Raw genomic sequence first — 7,926 nt, 5'->3', positions numbered from 1 at the left:
CTGTGGAATGTTGGACCCACTCATCTTCAATGGCTGTGTGAAGTTGCTGGATATTGGCAGGAGAGAGACAAAATTCTCTACAACAGCGTTGTAGCCAGCTTACGGTAGAGAAATGAACATTCAATTCTCTGGCGACAGCTCTGTTGGACATTCCTGCAGTCAGCGTGCCAATTGCACACCCCTTTAAAACTTGAGACATCTGTGGCATTGTGTTGTGTGACAAAACGGCACATTTTAGTGGCCTTTTATTGTCCTCCAGCACAAGGTGCACCTGTGTAATGATCATGCTGTTTAATCAGCTTCTTGATATGCCACACATGTCAGGTGGATGGATTACTTTGGCAAAGGAGAAATGCAAACAAGTTTGTGCCATTTTATCATTTGTTTTAGAAGCTTTATGTGCAAATGAAACATTTCTGGGATCTTTATTTCATCTCATGAAACATTAGACAAACACATGTTGCATTTATGTTTCTGTTCAATGTATATTTTTTCTAAATATATGGCTCTGAGACCTATGCATTTAAAAACAACAGTGCTTTCCTGTTTCTCCACCTACGACCTAACGATGCATAGAATCCCAAGGACCTCATTTCAACATACATTTCATTTCAACATGGATTTAATAGTAATGCTTGCTGTGAATATTATAATTAGAGTTGGTAACGTACTTCAAAACGCAAAGACAAAGCACTACATATTGTTCCGTGGGCTCCTTGGCTGCTTGTTCAACTCCATGACATCACATCAAGGTCCCTGCATGTTGTTCAACTCCATGACATCACATCAAGGTCCCTGCATGATTGTTCAACTCCATGCAACACATCAAGGTCCCTGCATGCTTGTTCAACTCCATGGCAACACATCAAGGTCCCTGCATGCTTGTTCAACTCCATGGCAACACATCAAGGTCCCTGCATGCTTGTTCAACTCCATGGCAACACATCAAGGTCCCTGCATGCTTGTTCAACTCCATGGCAACACATCAAGGTCCCTGCATGCTTGTTCAACTCCATGGCAACACATCAAGGTCCCTGCATGCATGTTCAACTCCATGGCAACACATCAAGGTCCCTGCATGCTTGTTCAACTCCATGGCAACACATCAAGGTCCCTGCATGCTTGTTCAACTCCATGGCAACACATCAAGGTCCCTGCATGCTTGTTCAACTCCATGGCAACACATCAAGGTCCCTGCATGCTTGTTCAACTCCATGGCAACACATCAAGGTCCCTGCATGCTTGTTGAAATCCATGGCAACACATCAAGGTCCCTGCATGCTTGTTGAAATCCATGGCAACACATCAAGGTCCCTGCATGCTTGTTCAACTCCATGGCAACACATCAAGGTCCCTGCATGCTTGTTCAACTCCTGCAACACATCAAACTGTGGTGCTTGTTTTGTGTTGAGTTTGGGTTTTGTTGATTTATTTATTACAGACAAAAAGACTGGCTGAATACCACCCAGGTTCCCAGAGGAAACACGTTAAAGCCATTTATCTATGGGCTTCCTCTCTACCAGCCCACGCCGATGGGCTATTGTGTTTGTTCTGTCTTCTGTTGTTTTGGTTAGTAAATTGCAGGGAACATTCATCTGGGATTTAGTGGTGATTTTATGGGATACCGGAAAGGCGCAGACCCTGGTCTGGTAGTAGCAGGTAGCAGCAGGCATTAGAGAGGCCCAGACTCTGGTCTGATAGCAGCAGGTAGCAGCAGGCATTAGAGAGGACCATGTCTGGTAGCAGCAGGTAGCAGCAGGCATTAGAGAGGACCATGGCTGGTAGCAGCAGGTAGCAGCAGGCATTAGAGAGGACCATGGTCTGGTAGCAGCAGGTAGCAGCAGGCATTAGAGAGGACCATGGTCTGGTAGCAGCAGGTAGCAGCAGGCATTAGAGAGGACATGGTCTGGTAGCAGCAGGTAGCAGCAGGCATTAGAGAGGCCCAGACTCTGGTCTGATAGCAGCAGGTAGCAGCAGGCATTAGAGAGGACCATGTCTGGTAGCAGCAGGTAGCAGCAGGCATTAGAGAGGCCCAGACTCTGGTCTGATAGCAGCAGGTAGCAGCAGGCATTAGAGAGGACCATGGTCTGGTAGCAGCAGGTAGCAGCAGGCATTAGAGAGGCCCAGACTCTGGTCTGATAGCAGCAGGCATTAGAGAGGCCCAGACACTGGTCTGATAGCAGCAGGTAGCAGCAGGCATTAGAGAGGCCCAGACCCTGGTCTGTAGCAGCAGGCATTAGAGAGGCCCAGACCCTGGTCTGGTAGAAGCAGGTAGCAGCAGGCATTAGAGAGGCCCAGACCCTGGTCTGATAGCAGCAGGTAGCAGCAGGCATTAGAGAGGCCCAGACCCTGGTCTGATAGCAGCAGTAGCAGCAGGCATTAGAGAGGCCCAGACCCTGGTCTGGTAGCAGCAGGTAGCAGCAGGCATTAGAGAGGTTAAATTAAGAGAAAAAGAGCTGAACACAACAGCTTCCTGGTCGCTGTGGCACTTCCCCCTCCTACCTGCAGCACTCAACAGGGGAAAGGTCAGAGCGCTGGCAGTGTATGTGAGTGTATGTTCATACTAAATTTGATCACCCTGTTGCAGTAGAACTTTACTGCAATGCAGAAAATACAAGCTTCTGGTGTATTAGAGGTTTAAAAGGCTTCTGAAGTTAGTAATATTTCCACCAAAAATGTATCAACCCCTACAAAATGTTCATTAATTATAATCCATGCATAGTAATTCAAATGTCCTGTTACTAAGAGGATTATTAATATAAATTTTTTATGAAAAAATATATATATATATATGTTTTTTCTTAACTTTGCTGAAGGATTATTTGTCTGCTTATAGAAACTGTCTCAAATTAAGATCCTACATCTGTACATGTGTTTTATGAGTAGAGTATGTACCTTGTAGGAGTAGAGTATGTACCTTGTAGCTGTTGGAGTAGAGTATGTAGCTTGTAGGAGTAGAGTTTGTACCTTGTAGGAGTAGAGTTTGTACCTTGTAGCTGTTGGAGTAGAGTATGTACCTTGTAGGAGTAGAGTTTGTACCTTGTAGCTGTAGGAGTAGAGTTTGTACCTTGTAGCTGTTGGAGTAGAGTATGTACCTTGTAGCTGTTGGAGGTAGAGTATGTACCTTGTAGGAGTAGAGTTTGTACCTTGTAGGAGTAGAGTTTGTACCTTGTAGCTGTAGGAGTAGAGTATGTACCTTGTAGCTGTAGGAGTAGAGTATGTACCTTGTAGGAGTAGAGTTTGTACCTTGTAGCTGTTGGAGTAGAGTATGTACCTTGTAGCTTTGGAGTAGAGTATGTACCTTGTATGGAGTAGAGTTTGTACCTTGTAGGAGTAGAGTATGTAACTTGTGCTGTAGGAGTAGAGTATGTACCTTGTAGCTGTAGGAGTAGAGTATGTACCTTGTAGGAGTAGAGTATGTACTTGTAGCTGTTGGAGTAGAGTTTGTACCTTGTAGGAGTAGAGTTTGACCTTGTAGGAGTAGAGTTTGTACCTTGTAGCTGTAGGAGTAGAGTATGTAACTTGTAGGAGTAGAGTATGTACCTTGTAGCTGTTGGAGTAGAGTTTGTACCTTGTAGGAGTAGAGGTTTGTACCTTGTAGCAGTAGAGTTTGTACCTGTACTGTAGGAGTAGAGTATGTAACTTGTAGGAGTAGAGTATGTACCTTGTAGCTGTTGGAGTAGAGTTTGTACCTTGTAGGTGTAGAGTTTGTACCTTGTAGCTGTAGGAGTAGAGTATGTAACTTGTAGGAGTAGAGTATGTACCTTGTAGCTGTTGGAGTAGAGTTTGTACCTTGTAGGAGTAGAGTTTGTACCTTGTAGCTGTAGGAGTAGAGTATGTACCTTGCTGTAGAGTAGATATTTACCTTGTAGCTGTTGAGTAGAGTTTGTACCTTGTAGGAGTAGAGTTTGTACCTTGTAGCTGTTGGAGTAGAGTTTGTACCTTGTAGGAGTAGAGTTTGTACCTTGTAGCTGTAGGAGTAGAGTTTGTACCTTGTAGCTGTTGGAGTAGAGTATGTTACCTTGTAGCTGTTGGAGTAGAGTTTGTACCTTGTAGCTGTTGAGGTAGAGTATGTACCTTGTAGGAGTAGAGTTTGTACCTTGTAGCTGTAGGAGTAGATATGTACTTGTAGCTGTTGGTAGAGTTTGTACCTTGTAGAGTAGAGTTTGTACCTTGTAGCTGTTGGAGTAGAGTTTGTACCTTGTAGCTGTTGGAGTAGAGTATGTACCTTGTAGTGTGAGAGAGTTTGTACCTTGTAGCTGTTGGAGTAGAGTATGTACCTTGTAGGAGTAGAGTTTGTACCTTGTAGCTGTAGGAGTAGAGTATGTACCTTGTAGCTGTTGGAGTAGAGTTTGTACCTTGTAGGAGTAGAGTTTGTACCTTGTAGCTGTTGGAGTAGAGTTTGTACCTTGTAGCTGTTGGAGTAGAGTATGTACCTTGTAGCTGTTGGAGTAGAGTTTGTACCTTGTAGCTGTTGGAGTAGAGTTTGTACCTTGTAGCTGTAGGAGTAGAGTATGTACCTTGTAGCTGTTGGAGTAGAGTTTGTACCTTGTAGCTGTTGGAGTAGAGTATGTACCTTGTAGCTGTTGGAGTAGAGTTTGTACCTTGTAGCTGTAGGAGTAGAGTATGTAACTTGTAGGAGTAGAGTATGTACCTTGTAGCTGTTGGAGTAGAGGTTTGTACCTTGTAGGAGTAGAGTTTGTACCTTGTAGGAGTAGAGTTTGTACCTTGTAGCTGTAGGAGTAGAGTATGTAACTTGTAGGAGTAGAGTATGTACCTTGTAGCTTTGGAGTAGAGTTTGTACCTTGTAGTGTAGAGTTTGTACCTTGTAGCTGTAGGAGTAGAGTATGTAACTTGTAGGAGTAGAGTATATACCTGTAGCTGTTGGAGTAGAGTTTGTACCTTGTAGGAGTAAGTTTGTACCTTGTAGCTGTTGTGTGTGGTGATTCAGCTAGATGTTGTATTACGAGACTAGGTTCTGTGAGCCTGCGTGTGTAGTGGATGTTCCATACTGAGTGATGCTGACGCTCAGTGGCTGACGCCTGTGGTGGCGCTGTCTCAGAGGATGGTGCTTGTGTCCTGCGTGTGAGGCTCTAAAATTGGCCCTCGCTAAGGAAGCAGGGTCGCGATATGACCGCTACACCTACACACCGGCTATTTTATGTAGCTCGCTATCGGACACACAGTCGGAGTTTGTGGAGTGTCGTCCGTCTGTCCCGTGCTAAGAGAGAGTGTGTATGTCGATAGCCCCTTATTGCCTTTATAGTGGGAGTATACTGGGCCCTGCTATTGCCTTTATAGTGGGAGTATACTGGGCCCTGATCAAATAGTTTGGCTTGGATAGATAGATGAATGAAACGGCTACACTAATCAAAGCACGTCAGACCTGTGTACCGGTACTGTCTAGAGGAGGGAGCTTTTCAAACAGGTCCTCTGGTTTGGTTTTCCCGACGGAATCGTTGTGGGAATATTATATATTATACGTTGGGTTTGGTGCATAGACTTGAATTGCCCCTCCGGGAGAAATAACGTTTTTGGGAATTGATTGAAATTGAACCATAGACTTATATATTGGCTGTGAACGGATGCTTGCCGTGTGACAGATGCGTCGTCATTGTGCGACGTGACTGTTCATGTGGTGGGGTGGGTTTGTGACGGATCACCTGTGTGTTTATAATGCATCTGAGTGGTGTTGAAGGAATGTGTCCCGAATGGAACCCTAGTCGCCATGTAGCACACTACTGTTGTTATAGCGACTAGGGTTCCATTTGGTGTACAGACCCTCAGTCTCCTCTCAAACATGTATGCTTTTGGGTTTTTCAAAGATGTGGTTTATCATGTGTCAGATGCCTCTCTCATCTTGCCGAGGGCCCAGACGGGTCAACCTGGGTTAAGTGCCTCGCCTGAAGGGTGGTGAGACACGCGATCCATGTTGTATTCCAATGTACAAACCTAGGCACGGTCTAGGCCAGAGTTTTGGTTGGAATGGGTGTACCTCCCCGCTGGCGTCACATTCCCTCTATAAAGGCATTACTTTTGACCAGAGCTCTATGGGCCCTGGCCAAACGTGGTGCAGTATAAAGGGAATAGCCTGAATCTGTGGTATTTAAATCTGTGGTATTTAATGGGGTCAGGAGGGATCTGTCTTTGTGGAGCACCACGGCTAACTGGATGAATGCAGGGTATATATATCAATGCATATTTATGAGCCATTTATGATGCTACAGGTCCTACTGCAGTGGTAGGTTACTGTACACGGTATAATATACAGGGCGTGGCAATATATATATTATAAGTCCCCAAACTCTGATAGAAATTAACCTCCTGTGTATTGTCTACCTCAAACCTTATATAAAAAAAATGAGCAATATTGTTTGCTCAAAAGAATTGTGAAATTATATTACTTTAAATTAAACAAAATCTCTTTAAATGAGCAATTGTATTAGTTTAAAATAATATAATTGCAACAACAAAAATGAGCATATAATATACACTATATCATCCACACCCGTTGCTGACAGGTCTATAAAATCGAGCTCACAGCCATGCCATCTCCATAGACATTGGCAGTAGAATGGGCTTTTTTCATTTTTTAATAGCTCAGTGACTTTCAACGTGCCACCGTCATAGGATGCCACCTTTCCAACAAGTCAGTTCGTCAAATTTCTGCCCTGCTAGAGCTGCCCCCGGTCAACTGTAAGTGCTGTTATTGTGAAGTGGAAATGTCTAGGAGCAACAACGGCTCAGCCACGAAATGGTAGGCCACACAAGCTCACAGAACGGGACTGCTGAGTGCTGAAGCGCGTAGCGGGTAAACAATCATCTGTCCTTTGTTGCAACACTCAGTGTTGAGTTCCAAACGGCCTCTGGAAGCAACGTTAGCACAAGAACTGTTCGTCGGGAGCTTCATGGAATGAGTTTCCGCGGCGGCCGAGCAGCTGCACACAGGGCTAAGATCACCATGTGTAATGCCAAGCGTCGCCTGGAGTGGTGTAAAGCTCGRCGCCATTGGACTCTGGAGCAGTGGAAACACGTTCCCTGGAGTGATGAATCACACTTCAGAATCTGGCAGTATGATGGACGAATCTGGGTTTGGCGGATGCCAGGAGAACGCTACCTGCCCCAATGCATAGCGCCAACTGTAATGTTTGGTGGAGGAGGAATAATGGTCTGGGGCTGTTTTTCATGGTTCGGGCCCCTCAGTTCCAGTGAAGGGAAATCTTAACGCTACAGCATACAATTACATTCCAGACAATTCTGTGCTTCCAACTTTGTGGCAACAGTTTGGGGAAGGCCCTTTCCTGTTTCAGCATGACAATACCCCCATGCACAAAGTGAGGTCCATACAGAAATGGTTTGTCGAGATTGGTGTGGAAGAACTTGACTGCCTGCAGAGAGCCCTGACCTCAACCCCATCGAACACCTTTGGGTTGAATTGGAAGACAGACTGCTAGCCAGGCTTAATCGCCCAACATCAGTGCCCGACCTCACTAATGCTCTTGTGGCTAAATGGTGGCAAGTCCCCGCTGCAATGTTCCAACATCTAGTGGAAAGCCTTCCCAGAAGAGTGGAGGCTATTATAACAGCAAAAGGAGGGACCAACTCCAGGAGTATTGCCCATGATTGTGGAATGAGATGTTCGACGAGCAGGTGTCCACATACTTTTGGTCATGCAGTGTAGCTCAGTATTTTAATTATAATTGTTTTTACAGTCATTTTGGCTCATTTTTATTGAGAGTGTCAATAATTTTGGACCCCGCTGTGTAGAGTAAGTCCCCAATGGGAATTTGAGGTGCTGGTATTCACTGTGTGCTCTACCTAATAAAAATGTATTTCCTCATCCTGTCTATTACCAATCTCAAACCGGTAAAAGAGATTGATCCATATGAAAACAATATAATAAAAAGGGGGAAAATGGCTTCTAAC

The sequence above is a fragment of the Salvelinus sp. IW2-2015 genome, unplaced genomic scaffold (genome assembly GCF_002910315.2).
Source record: "Salvelinus sp. IW2-2015 unplaced genomic scaffold, ASM291031v2 Un_scaffold2422, whole genome shotgun sequence".
NCBI lineage: Eukaryota > Metazoa > Chordata > Actinopteri > Salmoniformes > Salmonidae > Salvelinus > Salvelinus sp. IW2-2015.
This window is presented reverse-complemented; position numbering follows the sequence as displayed.